Here is a 15781-nt window from a genome sequence, read left to right as displayed (position 1 = left end):
TAGACACTACAGATGTGCTGTGACAGGAGGAAAATTAGAAAATCATGCTGAAGAAGTGGTAGGAGTTTGCCTTGTGGTCCAGTGTATGCTTTATCAGTGAGTATGTGCTTTTTAACTCCCTAATGCTTTGAACTTTCCCCAGGTCACATGCATGCTTTTCAATCAAGTGTCCCTGACTATTAGCTGCTTGTTTCTCAAATTGGCAAAAAAACCCCCACAAAACCGTTTAATGATGTTGCATTCATTGTACAGGCTTGAAATGTCATCTATTAAATACTTAAGATACCTTACTTCCTAGAATCTTGTCCCTAGTGAAATTTTTTTTTCCTTATTGATACTCAGACTCTGAACAGTTGAAGTGATGTATCTGTAATGGCAAAACAGTAGTGTCTCCTTGACTGAAACTTCTTTTTGCTGGTGCTGGAAGTGCTTTAGACTACATGCTGTCTTCTGCATGGTGGGAGGTGAAAAAGTGGAGCATGAGAAAACTAGTATACTAGAGGTAACGAAAGGTCTTGCTTTGAGGGGAGGGATAGTTAGCATTTATGCAGCTCAGTGCTGTGACTTGGAGTGGATCTGGTTCTCTGACTGAGCTGGCTGTTGGCAGTGCAAGGCAGGCTTCCTAACCTAGTTAAAAATAGTAGCCTCTTGCATACTGGGAACTGAGATTGCTTCAGCTGCCTCAGTAACATGCTGTGCAATGTGTAGCCCAGTAAATCAAGGTACCATGCTTGTGTAAACGAAATGACATCCATAAAGGGTATTTAACTTCTGGAATTGCTAACAGAAACTCCATGACACTTAAATGCAGTATTTCTGTATTTCAGAAATGTGTATCTAGCAGTAAACAGGAGAGCAGATGAGTTCTGTGGATTCTAGCTCAATTAAAAGAAAAAGGAAAGCACTAATGACACTTCAGTGGCTTGAGGTCAGGAGCTGGGTGCTTTTGATGTAGCTGCAACTTCTGTACAACAGTGGCAAGCGGTGACATCACGGGGCCTCCAAAAAAGTTCTTAGTAGTGTGTTGTTCCTCCCAGTCATGCAGAGTAATCTTCAACTTTGGAAAGGATCCTTTCTTATCTGTTACCTAGTAGGTGCTAGATCTACAGGGGCTGCAATGTTTACCCCTTACTTTGTGTCCATTCTTGGGTAGATAAAGATGCTTCTCAAGTGGATATCCTACCTACTCATTAAGGTTCTGCAGTTAAATACCCTTTATTGGGATAGAGGAACATTAGTTTCAAGGTTCACTTCTAAATAATTACAGATTCTGCTGGTTTGGAATTGCAGTTTGACTTGGAGTATAGTAATATGCAGTATAGTAAAATTTAGCATTAATTCAACAATGGGGTTGTGTGTTTCTTGAAATCTTCAAATTTTGTTGTTACTAAACTGATCAGTGGTGCATGCCACTCTAATACTCCTTTTTGTGTACTTCAGTTCTGGGTTACTAGATACACAATCCATTTCATTTCCCATGTGCTGCAAAGCTGAAGACAGGGAGGAATCCCAGTCATGAAAGAACAGTCTTAACCGGTAGCTTCCAACTAAATTTACTGTAGAGGTGAGAGAAAAGGACAATAGTAGTAGAAGGAGGTGCAAGTAAAAAGAGTTGCTAGTCAAAACATTAAAAGAACAGAACTAGAACCTGCAACTAACCTTTTTTTGTCAATGTTTTGGAGAAGGCTAACCTGGCAGCTGTAGATTGAATAGCATAACTAAGCCTTGTATTCTTGCCCAGTCTAAAATGTAATTACTATGATTTTATGTACTTGTGCACAAAAGGCTTTGCTGCTTGGTTTGTTTGTAACTAGTCACAGAGTTAGGAACTCTGTTAGGGAAGAATAAAACTATAAGAACCATGACCAAAAATGTGGATTTGAATATATGCAGTAGAAAATGCCACTAAACTGTAGAATTATTCTTCATCATGCAACACTTGCAGAATTTACATGCAGTTAATATGCACAGGTCTGGTTTTAGAAACTGGTATAAAAATGGCTCTTAAAACTGCAGTGTGTACATAAAAATGGTATTTCCATAGATAAGGAAAGGGAGTATCTTAACTTTGATCTTCAGCTACTTGTTAAATTTACAGTGCTTGACTGCGGTGCTTGTGATGAAGTCAATCTGGAAAAGGGGACGGGTGTTCAGTTGGTCTAACTTTTGTGTGGCTTTTAACTATGAGTTGCATTGTACTTTAAATGTAAATAGAGCATATTTCATCTTAAATAGTGAAGTCGGTCAAAATTAAACCAATATAACTGATCAATGATAATGGCTTTTATTAGTATTGATTTTGTTAAATATTAGGTATAATGTGTGCTCACAGAGGATTGGAAAAAATCTGTATGAAATGCATTTTGCACCTGTACAGGCACAAAGTTTACCTTCTGAAATGTTGAACTAGGTTGCGGTTACCATTTAGGAACCTTCACTTCCATGTGTCAAGAGTTGCCTGGTGTACTTGGCAGTAAAGTGCTGAAAAGCACATCTGTTCAAATGAGTTGATCCATACCAGATTTAAGGGTTCCTGCAAGAGGAGTTAGGGGTGGGTTATTGAAAATGAGCAGTTGCTGTGAATTCTCACTTTCCCAAGACATAAACATAATTGCTGAACTCCTGTTTATTGCCAGTGTTTATACCAGTAGAAGACTAGATCTCTGTTTCAAGCTGCACTGGCGCTGGTGCTTAGTTACGTTAAATTTAGATACTTCAGAAAAGTGTTCTGATGGAAGTTTCCAAGAATCAAAACACCTCTGTAACTGCACAGGCATCATTTGGGGGGTGGGGGGAAGGGGGTGGAATTGCAGGAAGAAACCATACAGCATTGGAGGGACAGGAGGTCAGGAACAGAGCACAGTTTTTGTGGGTGTGAGTTAACTTTTAGCTGTGACTTAGCTGTGCTTTTAGCTGATGGAAGCTTCCACCTGCATGCTGTTGGCATTTGGAGTGTTCTTCCAGAGCTGTAAAGAAAGCCAAACAAATAAATAACTTCAGCACAGTTTTCATTTATAGACACTAAAAATGTATTTGAAACATGAATTATCATAGCTCATGCTGCAATCCGGACTAGTAGCTGCACTGACTGGTAAAAAAAGTTTAGTGCCTATTCATGCTTATTCTCTAAAACCATTTACCAGAGAGCTGGTACAGCAAACTGAAGGGGAGAGCTTACTCTTACGCATAGCTGGAAAAATCTACATTTATCAACTGTTACTTGCCATAGTGCTTCCTTCAAATACTGCTTATCTTGAGGCCTTAACTGTGGCAAACAGAAGTGTGTTGGTGCGTCCTTGTCCCCTGTGCAGAGGCTTTGGAGTGTCAGGTATTCCCCAACCTAGAGCAAAGTGGAGGAGGAGGTTGATCCTTTGAAAGTTGATGAACAGTGATAGTGCCACTGCTACACTTCCCTGCCTGCTCCTCTGTCCCCCCTCACCCCCTTTAGGGTGGGGAACAGCTGGGGAGTATTACAGGAGTCACCTGCAATGGAGCTGTGTCTGGCCAACGTGGACAGCTGAGGGACTGGATGGGGCACAGCACCACACTGAACTGGGGAAGCAAGGGCGATCACACAGGGCCTGTGGGAGAGAATAAAGCGGGAATGAATGATTTGTGCCCTCCTAGAAAGAGGGGCTTAGGCTATAGAGGACAAGGTGATGTACACCACTGTATGTTGAAAGAATACAGAATTGCTGAGGTATAAGAACGCTGTAGTTAAAATGGGGCCTGGGCTCAAATATTTTTGGAATAGTCTCACCATGTGAGATGTATGTGTTAATTTTGAAGAGTTGCTTAAGTAATGAGCTACAGGGAATGCAAACCAGTTTTGAAGCCAGTGACTTCATACAACTGTAATTTGAACTAATACGGAAAATGGAAATTGGAATGTGAGACTACTGGCAGAATGCATCAAGATGTCACATGAAGAGCACTCAATTATCAAATGTGCTTGTGTGGAGCTACTTCTTCCCTCAACTTACATAAATTGCCATATTTTCTTGTAACTTCATTGCTGCTTTTTATTTTGACCGATGTTGGCAGAAACCAGAAGTATTCAGCAGTCATCCTCCCTCTACAGGCAGGTAGGGCCTCAGTTCAGGGTGCCAAAGTCTGCCTGTAGGAATACCTGTCAATTGGTACAGTTATGCCTATCTTATGTCTTCAAAAACGAAATAACCACATGCAGCTAAGATTTAAGCTGGTTGTTGTAACAGGAAAGGAAGAAAAGAATTGTACAGCAGATCTATAGTTGCAGATATTAGGGTTTAATAGAACTAGTAATTTAAAGGAGACTATATCAACATGGCTTTGAGATTTCTGTGGAGTTCTCCATCTGCCTCCAGAACAACCAAAACAAGACAACCAAAGAAAGCTTGCCATTGCCTCAAAAACAGCAAAGTGTTTTTCTATGCAGCTCTCTGGTAAGATACAAACCAGATACAGTAGCTCCCTGGATCCACTCCCATCCAGGTATCACAGAGTAAGCTTCCCTTCTAAACAACTTCTCTGGAACAAAATCAGGCTTTTACCTCTGAGTAAGATTCTTGAATGGTGGGGCTTTTAATGGGGTGGTGTTCAAGTGATACAGGCTCATCTGGATTCATTTTCTAGAGCCCACAGCCATTTCCTCTGACAGATTCCACGCAGCTGGTAGTTGGAAACTAGGAAAACATTATTTTTAATGAGTTGACTAAGTAGCCATGACAACAGAGTTACACTTGGCATAAATACATGGCTGTAGTAAGGAAAGCAACTATCTGAGTGGGATTTTTATCTCCAAATATTTCAAAGTTTGTAACAACGTGGATGTTATACTTGGTTTTTGTTTATATTAGCAGTGAAAGTGCATGCGGGATGTGATGTGTGAAGTATTCCTAGAATTTTCTTATCTAAGAAGCTATGCAAAACATGTAAGTTTGTGAAAGGAAAAGGGATTTTTAACTGGTTTGATAAAGTACATGGAAGATAAAGAGTTTGTGAAGGTTTGATTTGCATTTCTATGGTGCTTTTTTTAACCCTTTAGGAATGATTGCATATTTTTCCAAACTTCATAGACAGGTGAAGATTTAATCACGTAAGAGTGTAGAATACTGGGTGGCTGACCTTTCTCAGAGAGGAATCTTGCAGATTTGAAATAAATATTTAAAATAATACTAAACTACACCAAAGTTAGGGTTCACTGCGGTAGAGCTTTGCTTTGTTTCTGCTTTTAGGCAGGGCTTGTACTGTCATGCATCAGCTCAGGGAACCATGAAATTATATTTAGAGTTGGTCTCTTAATATTTTTCCTATATATTAGTCAAATTGTAAACCCAAAGTCTAACATACGTCTGTGGTGGGAATTTACATTCTGAGCAAATGACCTTTGCAGATTACTGTGATCCTACACTTCCATTATGATTCAGCAGTGATAAGGTGACATCATACAAATACAAGTCTGGAGAATCAGTTCGTAGCTGCTCCTTTCGAAAACAGTTGCTCTGTACAGCAAATTAATAAGGTGCCAAGCATGTGTGTTAGGCCATCTCTGCCTTCCTTCCGAGCCAGATGCAGAAAACGAGGGAAGTACTTAAGGCCCTGCTTTTTTCTGTATGTGTGTGTGTGTGTGTGTACACACACACGTTACGTATATATACTTACATACATGTTATATATATATCCCCATTTATTTGTATTCCTTATGTTCCTCTTAGACAAATGCCATTCAGTTACTCAATTTTTTAAGCTTACATTGCTTGGCTGAGTTAGTATTTCAGATTCTGGTTAATAGCAGAAGCATTAATACTAATCCCCCCTTCCCAGTATCGATACAACAGGAACCGTACTTGAGTACAGCTGATATTTTAACCTTAAATAATCTCAAAAGATGTAGCGCAGTGAGCCAATCTAAGAAGTGTAGGACTGTCTCAGTTTCATACAAAGAAAACTGTTTTCAAGTAGACCCCAGCCAGGCTTCTGGAGGAGGTGCCAAGCATGACAAAGCAAGGAGAGCCAGGGTAGATGCACTGCATTTCTGTCAGGAGGACAGAGATCGCTGTGATCACTCACTTCATCCACCCATCAGTTTCATTTCCTGTTCCAGCAAACCTTTCCATGGTGACCTGTGATTTCCCATAGTTCTCTATCTATAGAATTTATGTAATGACAGTATCAGCTTGATCAACTTTCAAGACCATGAAGTGTTTAGGTACAATGAAAGGCCATTCATAAATTCGATTAGGTAAAATAGCTCAGTAGACTTACAGTGTTGGTAGGGTTGATAATGCAATAAAAGCCAAAAACCCCACCCCTATCTCTGCATTTTGGCATGTATCTTCAGCAGGTTAAACCTGTGGAAGCCCACTGAAATCAGCAGGAGCATATGATCATAGCAGTCCCGTGGCTGGAATATCTCTGATAAAATAACACCAGTAGTGTAAGCCACGTTAAAGTTTACGTCATTCTATCAGCCAGCCTTACTGAATTCTTGCCAGGCAAACTCCACAGTAATTGTCAAAAAGAACTCCGTTCAGGAAGTGGGCCAATACGCAAATAGTTTAATATTTTACATACTCTCCTAGAAGACTCTGCACACTTAACCAGGTTTATAAGGAAATTTCATTTATTCAAATTCTTCCTTTCCCTCTGGCTTTTATAAACAGAATATAAAATTCCTCAGTCAACATAAATTCAGGTAATACTGTTATTTCTGACATCATATGAGCTTTGCATTTCATCTTTAAATAGGAAACATTCAAGATGATAAAAAAGATCGAGTGGAATCCTGGTGATCCACCTATCATCTGTGCAGTAAAATACATAACCAGCAGCTGAGAAATTAAGACACTACACCCTGGAAACACTTGCTAGAGTAAGCATAAGCTTTCTATAGAACCTAGTACATGCATTAGAATGGCTAAATCTTACACGTATGTCAGCCTGAGACCTCCGCAATACCAGTACGTACACCCGTGGAGGAAGAGTCTACCGCTCTGCAACACTAAATTTAGGTAAGTAAGTCGTACGCTGTACTGTCTCTGCACACTTACCGCAAAACTTCCAAGAGTTCCATCTTGGTTTGTCGGACGCTAATTTGCTAGACACTTGCACAGATGCACATGAAGTAATTCTTAAGTTTAGCTGACGCTATGAGAAAAAGCTTGCTGTTGACATTTGCTGAAATAGACCTAAAATATGATTTGGAAAAAACCCTAAATATAAACAAAAAGAACCCCTCTCATAAACGGCAAAATACGAAGGTAACTGGTGGATGGTTACCAACTGTATGCAAGCCTGTTCTTGGAAATCTCCCTTTAAGTTTTAGAGTGTGATCAAGGCTCACATGAGCTTGCTCCTGCCCGATTGTTCCTGGGGGGAAGCAGAGGGGTAAATTATGTCTAAAATTGGAAACTAATTCAAATGAATAACAACAATAATGTCTGAGCTACTGTTTTGCTGGGTGGGATTCCTCTTACTTTAACTATCCAAATGTTGAGTGTCTAGACGTCTATACACTCCTTAGGCAACAGACAGAAACAGGTTCCTCAGAAAGTGATTCATTCCACCTACCTTAGACAATTATCTTAGGATAGGACGGTTTGCCCTCTGGGGATGCGAGTCCATGGGCCTCCATGGGCCTGTACAAGGCGTCTAGACTGCTAATTTTTAGATGTCTGAAGATAAATTAAATTCATCTACATCATCTGGCCATATTACACTGAAATAAGGTTTGCCGTAATTCCATATGAACACAGAATTGCCCCGTACACAAATTGTGTGCTGTCCCAGTGCTCTGCCATGACTAGGTACATCCATGTTCTGACACCTGCTGAAGGCATAGCACAACTGTCCCTGAAAAGCATTAGCATTAGCATTAATGGCTGCCTGCTGGTTGATTAAGTTTTTAAAAACACATATTGTGTTTCAATAGGACAAAATAAAATGCAAGAACGTAATGGGGAAGAATACACATTGAAACCAGTTTCAAACTGTATTGGTGGAACCAGCTAATCCTCCTGTTTCTAGCAGTGGTTGAGAAATACAGATGTCTAGAATTGCTAGAAGTTCAAATTGTTTTGAGTTAGTCCATTGGGCTAATATACGGAAGTTATCATTCGTTTTAAAGTTTTGTGCCCTGGAAAACCTAAGCCCCGTGCTGGGGACTAGCTGAGAACACTGAGACTTTCATACTTCGGCAACCTCTACCAATTTTCAATTACTTTAATTATTAAAAATCTACACCTTATTTCCTGTTTAAATGAAGGCATCTTCAAGTTTTAGTCACTGAATCTTGTCTTGCTTTTGTTTGTAGAGGAAAATTTAGGAATTTGATCCAACCCTAAATTTATCTTCCTTTTTTTCATCACAGTCTTAGATTGACCCTCTTTGGAAAGAAACTTAAAAATCAACATGGGAATTTTCTCTATACAGCATGTACAGTAAGCCATTTAATTAGCATTTTAAATTTATATATGCAACCTGTAAGAAAAATGAATGTGATGCAGGAAATACATACATCTACATAAGAAAAACAAAAACAGTAGCAATACACATGAAGAGAATCTTGACCCTAATGTCTCTCAAGGTCTCTAAAATTCGTATTTTTAAAAATCACCTTTCAAATGCTCATTTCATCAAATTAGTAATGATCATGTACAGATCTATCGCGTCTTTTGGTTTTTCCTTCTTGACTTTCCTTCTGGAGACTTAGGAGTTTCTTGAAAACACTGTATTTCCACATCTATAACCCACATTCTTTCCCCTTCTCTTCTTTGCCCTATGCAAGTAAGTGTTTCTGCCTTTTAGCTTCACGTCAGCCCCCCAGCTTTCTCTATATCCTCTTCAGCTGCTGCAGCCCTGTATCTTTGAGGCACATCTCTGTAAGTCCAAGGGAGACAATTATTATGAAATTCCGAATCACCATCAAGGAAAAAAAAATCCATCCATACTTCTCCATGCATCACCCTGTGTATGTGCCATCTCCTTCCTCCTCTCTCATTTTCAATCCTAACTATTCAAAAACACGAGCTGGGTCCATCAAAAACCTAAATCCAGAAGGTTCAAATTGGAAATCTTGACACATAGTAAATACCGGTTTGTTTTTATTTGCTTCTCCAGTTCCGTGTCTCTGTGGGACTTTGCTTCAAACTTTTCACTGCAACCACAAGGGCTAGACACCAAACAGCCAAAAAAAAAAAAACCCCAGCCAAACACAACAAAACAAAAAACCCCACACCAAAGAGTGTTATTTTTTATTATTCTTGCTAGTGAGGTTTAGAGAAAGCACCAGGTAAAACACGAATTGGGATCACACGAGCTGGCAATACTGAATACAGAAGCTCGATGCTCTGTTTCTCAGGTACAACTGTGTTAATCAAAAGTAACTCCTGTGAAGTAGACAGTAGATAAAGAAATCTTGTAATTCTACAAAAATCACTAGATATATATCAGTACCTTTTAATTAAGAAGCATACTTTTCTTTAAATTTAGAATTGTTTGACCTTGATTCTCTCAGATGGATTTTTAGCACATTCTTTTCATGCTCTACATGACTGTTCTCCAAGATAACTTTTTCAGGGTTAACCTGTGCAACTCCAATTTGCTTTCAAAAATCATTATTTTCCACTTGACATTAATCATGTCTGTAATTTTTAACTAGAGTGACAAGAGCATTCCTTCTACATCTCTAAACTTCATAGGTTAATATGAAACTATATAGTTGCAATTTAGTTGTCAAATTACTGTTATTGACTGCTTTTGTTTAAAAAAATAAAATCACCAAGTAACAAATTTCTAAGCGTCATTCCCAAGATTAAGTGTGGATTTACCATATTTACTACCAGGGGCTACAGCACTCTCTGCCTCTGAAGGCAGCGTGCAGACCAGTTCATACGAAAGGGAAGAAGCTTAACCAGTGCGTGTTTTCCTCTAACCTCCTCCCCCCCTCACATCCTCAAAAGAAAAACTGCAGTTGAATCCTGCTCACAGTGTTGATTTTTTGGTTGGTTGGTTGGTTTTGGGTTTTGGTTACATATATCCCCCATGAGCTACTTGGAGCATATACAACAAAGTATATTCCACATGTTGATCAAAATTGTCATCCCATCAGATAGCTGCAAATCTGAAGGATTTCTACTTTCAGAAAAAGAAATCTATTGGCTATGGAATAACCAGCCTTGCTGTACCTTCTCTCCTATACCTCAAAAGTTATAACACGAGCTCATTTTAGTCATGTCAGATATACTAATTCTTAAAAAGGGATCATAGAAATGCATCCCCTTAACTATTAATAGAAGCGATGTCTGCAATTTGCAGCAATTAACAGCATCATAAGACAGCTGACCAGTGAGTTCACAGCAAAGAAAATTACAATGGGGTGTTAAACTACACCAAATTGGAAGGCAGGGGAAAGAATACTACATATTAGGATAAGCCCGTAAGTCTAGGGAGCTACATTCACTAGACTGCCTCTAATGTGGATCCGATTCACCGATTCTGCTATCGTCTCTAAGCTTGCAGGTTTGTCTAGTGAAGCTTTTCCAGATAATCCACGTAACAGAATTTATGTCAGGATCTACCAGTTGTCTGAAAGTAAAGTATTCTTGATGGAAGTTTACACATCTCTGTTCAGCTGTAAGTTTTCTTCTTTTAAGCTGTCTCAAGCACAGCTGCCTCCTTTTTCTCTTGAAATTGCTGCTCCTGGTTGTGAGCTTCTGCCAAGGATTTTCTCTGCCCTTGCTAGAGCCCAGCACACCTGCACTAAGTGTGAAGCACAGATCTGCTTTCTGCTGGGAAGCAGATAGCTTCAGCCTCAGCTACAAGAGGTCCAAAAGGTGAGATGAACACTTCTATAACCCAGCCTCAAGCACAACTCAAATACTGAGAAGAAATTTCCTCGACAATCTTCTTCAAGAAATTCTGAAAGAAACATCTAAGCTGAAACACACCTGTCATGGCCCCTGCTGTCAGGGAGCATGGGTTCCTCGGGTATGTCTGTAACCCTTTGTACAACCTACCTCTGAAGGAATTCAGAGCACCACAGGTGCCAACACCTGAGGAACTGGAACCTTACAAGTTAGTTACCTCAGGCACCAGGTAAGTCTTAGTATGCTTCAGGCACCAGGAAAACATCTTTTTTCCCTCTACACAGAAAAAACTAACTACAGTATGATATTTCTGTTAGAGCAAGTTAGCTGTCAGTCTTCCAGGGATTTACAAGCTGCTTACTTATACTCATGTGGCTTGGGGTGGGGGGAGGAGGTTGTGCGGGTTTGAATCCACATCCCATCCCCCTGCAATTACTGGTTTGTGTGGGGTTTTTTTTGGGGGGTGGGGGGTGGGGAGGTAGAGTGTGGTTTTTGGCTTGTTGGGGGGCAGGGTAGTGTTGTTTTTTTTTTTTAAAACAAATCATCATGGGAAGTTTCCACAAACAAAATAAACACATGTGATTATTTGGCAACCTCAATGATTATGCAACTATGACCACAGCCTGTGCTGAAGCTTTCCAGAAGATATTGATTAACTGCCTACAGAAAGCACTCTGTAAAGGGAAAGCAGCTTTGTAGCAGTTTACTTAAGACAGGAATTGAATCAAGGCATGCCTGGCCCAAAACCTAGCTCTTCAACGTGGAGATCAACAATGAAGATTAGCTTTTAGCAATAGAGGTTTAATTCTGTAAGACAATTCTAGCCCTCATTTGTTTGAAAGTCATACTCTTGGCCAGAACTTCAACCTTTCTAGTAGTAAAATTATGTGTTTATATTCTTCTCTTTTTAAAATTAAACCATTCAAAACCAGATAATTTTCACTTCTACTATGGAGGAGGAGAAAGAGGCTGTTGTACATTTTGGAGATAGCACAAATTCATCAGGCAACAATACTTGCCATTTTATAATCAAGGTACAATTCATGCTCCAAACACCTTGCAGATCGATCAGACAAAAAGTGTCTGACATGAATTATAAGAGACTGTATTCTCCTGTTGTGAGTTAATGGTTAAAAAAGGGTAAGTCATCTAGAATTTGAGTGAAAAATATTGACCCAATTTGTATTATTCTATTTTTGTAAAGGATTTTTTTTTTGCAGTAATGACTACAAATGCTTTCAATAACCTAATTAAACATAAGAAAATAAAATGGTTACAAACAGTACAATAGTTCAGCAAAACATGTTACTGCATTATTATTAAAAACGACAATCGTAAAAATTAATAAATAAATATGATTTTAAAATAGCAGACGGAGATCTGAACGAGTTTGGGTTCCAATATTTTAGGTACTGCACAACTCAGTGAGAAATCATCCTGGCCCAAAGCAGCTTAAATTCTATTCAAGTCACACAACTTGTGAAAGGGGTAAAAAGACTGATTGTTCCTCCAAGCATAGGTATTAGCGAGAGCATGCTACATGAAATTCAGGCCTCCTGATATACAATTTGTCCACCTCCTTGTCCACTACACTTTCTTACACATTTCTTAAAAGTAATATCAAAGACAAAAATGTATGAAAACAGAAACACTATATCACTTCACCTCGAAGAAATGGGACATTCTGCAAAAGTACAATTGAAGGTAACTGCTAATATTTGTAGGCAATTTAGACCAAGACAGTGAGCAGTTTAAAGTTTGCAATTCTTTTTTACTGATAATCCTTTCTATGTAAATACTATAGATGTTACCAAACTTTGTCTTATGTACAAGCCTGCATTGCTGCCAGCTGATGTGAGCCTCGAGTTCTTCTTGGATCACAGCACTACTTGACTGAACTGGACAAATCAGCTTAAATCCATGATGAAGATAGACCATGGCAGTTGAGAGAGGTGGTCAAGGCATGTTTTTCTCTGCATGTTCCATTAAAACTTAGCTTTCCATTAGGAATGCACATAACTCCACTGATAATGCTACTGCTTATACAGGAAAATACCTCTGCAGCTGCAACCATGGAGTGCTGTTCTTATGTACAAATGACCTTCTGTCTCTAGATTACATCTTTGTGATCTATTTTTTTCATGTATATTTTGCTTGATTTTACTGTTGCAATTTCCACTCTATGGTTTTACAGCTGGGATAGATCAATAGCTCTTCAGTACATATGCAAAAAATACCCTCTCCCCTGCACTGTTTAAAGACAATGGAAATTGAAAAACTCATGGGCAAAGTGAGCCTCTCCTTGGGCATTACTTATTAATAAGTGAGTGCAGAGCAAAAGAAAGCCAAGATAGATGATCTAAGTTAAAAATATGGAGACCCAAGTAATTAAGTAGCAAGACCATAAATAATATCTATTTTAAGCACTAAATCTGGCACATTGTTTGTTTTTTTCCTTCCCTGTCCCTTCCAGTAATACCGTTTTGTTTATATGGCAACACTCAATTACCTTATATCCGTAACTCAGCTAATGCCTGTAAGGCTCTTTGCCTTGCACAAACCATGAAGAGCATACAGACTGAAAAAAGAAATGAGGAACACTCCAAGAAAGAGTTATGGGTTGACACTCCTGCAAGTACTCATTAGTTCCCCTGATGCAGTGACGATAAAATGAAACAGATGAATGAAGATGAGGACTAGTCTGTATGAATACTAGGTGGAAAACCCAATATACATCTAGGGAAGTGCTTTTTACTAACCAGCAGAGTCTTCATCTACAAGGAGCGTTTGATAGAAATTCAGCTAAGCGATAGCAATCTAAAAGCAATAAGAATATTGAGAGACAAGTTCCAACTTCCTGTAGCTCATCATGAGAGTGAATGAGTACCTCTGGTTAGGACATCATCAAAAGCAGATAAATATGCCCCAGAAGCAGTCTGTACCCACCATTAAGTGCGAGTATTCTTAGCAAATATGTCCTTGCTGAAGTTTAGGCATAGATATGCTGGGAGGTTAAAAAAATCACCAACTTGAATTTGTGCATGAATATGCTTAGTTCCTGCAAACACAAATGGGACATAATGCTTCCTTCCTTTTCAGTGCTAGAAAATAGCTTCTGACAACAACCCTTCCTCTCCAGCTGGTCCAGGACAGCTTCCCACAAGGAAAAAAAAAAAGTTACCTTTTGCTTAGACGGACTCCTGTAAGAATGGAAGATGTACGAGATATAATTTAGTACAGCATGGCAGATACAGACAGAAGAGCCAGTTTAAAGCAGTTTGAGTTGACAGTTAAAACGGAACAAAGTTCTCTGTTTCGAAAGAGTGGAGATGGATGAAGAGATGTTTCATATTCTCGCATCTTCAAAATCGGTAGTGAACTGCCACCAGCTCAAGGAAAGTCAGGACTGGTATTTATTATTATCTTGCCTCTGCTTCAACAAGTCCTGCTTAAAGTAGTCTGTTGATTTAGCAGTGCCTGTATAGCCAGAACCTTAGGTGCAAAGGTGAGAAGAGTCTGAAGACAATTTTCTCTGAACAGATTTGTGGAAACAGCCAGAGGGAATGTAGCATTGCAAGATTCTTCTTAAACTGCAACCTCCTCTGTCCTATTGTTACAGAACGAGCAGCTAGCAAAGATTAAGTTCCCTACTACTAACTCTGTGACTGAAATTAGAAAGCCACTCATGCACGAGAAAATATGTCTAAGCCAGAACATTCCAAACTGTATCTGTCACTGAAGGTACTGTGTGATCAGTAAACTGCACCTTTGACAGGAGGCCAGTGATCTGTGCCCTAAAAACCAGGGTAAACCCATGATATTCCTCAATGTGTCCAAGAATACTTTGGCTGTTGCAATTAACACATGGTGTTTGCATGGCCTTAAAGAGAAGCAGGAGAGTAGGTTCATCTGCTAAGAACTCTGAAGGGTTCAAAAACATTTAAAGAGCCAGAGCATTGCTTGGACCCTTTTAAGGCAACAGAAAACACCAGTAAAGTCAATGCCACATGACACTCACTCTAAGGTGCTAACCAGAAACTGTTTCCTTGGCTAAAGCAGGGTATTTGTATTTTAATCAACAAGGAATGGGTGGGAAGGTATGAGATTCTTGTACACTACTGAGCCAAACACAGCACATCTGGAGTTCAAGCAACACCACAATAAAGTTGGGGGTATCTCCGAACAGATACGGGGACATGCGTAAGATAAGGATGATGTGTATTTAGAAGCAGCAAGATGGACTCCTTAGCATGGATTGTTGCCAATGGAGCTATAAGGAAAGTGTACACTCAATCACGTGTGCCAATATGACATAGTTTAGGGGCCAGTCCCAAGCTTTGGAGGTTGCAGAGAAAGAAGGAGTTTTTGCCCAAGGAAGGGTAAAGGAAAAATTAAAGAGGGAAGAGAACAACTCAGAGGGACAGTTCTATCCCTGACAATAAAACAAGCTTACTTCAAAGAAGAACACAACTATGATAAGCACTCTTAACTTCTCTAGTAGTTACAGACCAAAAGGGAAGAAAAAAAAAAAAGACACGTTACAACTATACAAGTGTACCTTCTATAGGTTCTGCCAAGACTAAAAAAATCCTCAAGTTTCAAGTATTTCTAGTATAAACCACACAAAGTTTGAGTGGATGTGGACTGAAATTCACAAATAGGATAGAAATACTACACATTTTCAGTATGCATACTTTGAGTTTCTCTCCTAAGCATTCTTATATTTGGTATTCCCTTAGACTCTGTCTCCAGTTCGAATCATCTTCTGTAGAGCAAGTACAGTGTTTAGCTAAATAACGAAAGACTAATATTAGGAGAGTGCTAAGTACTACTAGTTATGAGAAGAATAAGTATTTGGTTACCTACCCTTTTTCACATCCATTTTGTGAACTTGTTTTGTTACCCATATTAAGTCTAAATTTGCCCTTGCTGAC

General features: G+C 39.2%; 1 protein-coding gene across 1 annotated transcript in view; it reads left to right on the top strand.

Moving 5' to 3' along the window:
• Window positions 1-294, top strand: part of EIF4G2 (eukaryotic translation initiation factor 4 gamma, 2) — a gene marked incomplete at its 5' end in the record, with an annotated part of 10235 nt that extends 9941 nt beyond the window's left edge. The window contains one exon of the mRNA XM_010286209.1: window positions 1-294. This exon is cut by the window's left edge and continues 988 nt beyond it.
• Window positions 295-15781: the final 15487 nt, after the last annotated feature.

This window comes from Phaethon lepturus, unplaced genomic scaffold (assembly GCF_000687285.1).
Source record: "Phaethon lepturus isolate BGI_N335 unplaced genomic scaffold, ASM68728v1 scaffold55124, whole genome shotgun sequence".
NCBI classification, from domain to species: domain Eukaryota; kingdom Metazoa; phylum Chordata; class Aves; order Phaethontiformes; family Phaethontidae; genus Phaethon; species Phaethon lepturus.
This window is presented reverse-complemented; position numbering and strand designations above follow the sequence as displayed.